General features: G+C 41.6%; 1 pseudogene; it reads left to right on the forward strand.

Annotated features, from left to right (window-relative positions):
* Positions 1-348: 348 nt before the first annotated feature.
* LOC101975643 (COP9 signalosome complex subunit 8 pseudogene) lies at positions 349-991 on the forward strand (annotated as a pseudogene).
* The last annotated feature ends 237 nt before the right edge of the window (positions 992-1,228 follow it).

Below are 1,228 nucleotides of genomic sequence, written 5' to 3' on the forward strand. Positions count from 1 at the left end.
ACAAAACAGCCCTCCTGTCTTTCCCGTTTTATACAGCACCTTCATTAAGCAGACCATGACAACCATGTTAGCAGTGTCTCTGAGTGACCTTGGCACATGCTATGCTATTGAACTCTTAAATGTCTGGTGCTGGTGAGGGATTAGGAGAACTTGAACCATAGTGGTGAAGAAACCCTGAGGCTATAACATTACTAACACTGATCTGGTTCCTTTTACTTCATTAGTTGAACAGTCACTAATTCCTTTAAAGAACAAATAATGGGTTATCCAACGCAGCAAGGTGCCTATAGGGACAGTCAGAGGTCTGACAGTCAGAAGATGGGGCTGAAAGACTGCCCGCCCTGGAAGATGCCAGTAGCAATGATGGCAGAGATGCCTTCAGTTTCAAAAAGTTGCCAGATCAGTGTGAGAACCAGGAGCTCGAGGCTCCTGTTAGAATTGCAGCTTGAGGCTCCTGTTGGAATTGCTACATTCCCAAGGTATGGTCAGCTTCTTGCTTTATATTTGCTCCACAATGACATGAATAATGCAAGATATCTTGGAAAAAGGATGCCACAGGCTATAAAAACTGCAAATTCTGAATTTGGGGTAATTTGGTCAGTGGAACAGAGAATCTGGCTGTGAGATTTCCTTGGGATCTGTATTACTATTAGTGCCCACCAGGGTGTCCAAGATGTCCAGCCAATTATGTGAGCATTTAGAGATGCAACAAGAAGTGCCTTCACCCTGGTCTCTCAAGCATACATTTCAATAATTGCTCATGATTTTGCAGCCTGTTGGGCTTCCTGTAGAAGAGGCTGTGAAGGTACATTGGTACAAGGATGGCAAGCTGACGAGAATGGCTCTGCCCAGAAAGCCAGTTGCAGGGTCGCTGGATGTTTCCTTTAACAGGTTTATTTCCTTATCAGAGCCTGGCCCAGTTCCACCAATCCCCAATATACAGCAGTTAGCCAGACTGACCGATGATGATGAGGCTTTCCTTGAAAATTGATGTACCACTCTGATTTCAGCATCCACTTCGGAATCCTGTACAAAGACAAATACAGAAATTTATAATTTTCATTTTCAATTTACTGGATGGATTATAAGCACTTCAACATTCCTGAGTATGTAATGACCTACATATATTATATTAAAATGTCATATATATTTTGTCCTTAAATATTATGCTAAATAGTTGCTAAAACAATTCTCATCTTGTAATATTTAACAATTTGATTGGAGCCCA

This window comes from Ictidomys tridecemlineatus, chromosome 6, assembly GCF_052094955.1.
Source record: "Ictidomys tridecemlineatus isolate mIctTri1 chromosome 6, mIctTri1.hap1, whole genome shotgun sequence".
Lineage (NCBI taxonomy): Eukaryota > Metazoa > Chordata > Mammalia > Rodentia > Sciuridae > Ictidomys > Ictidomys tridecemlineatus.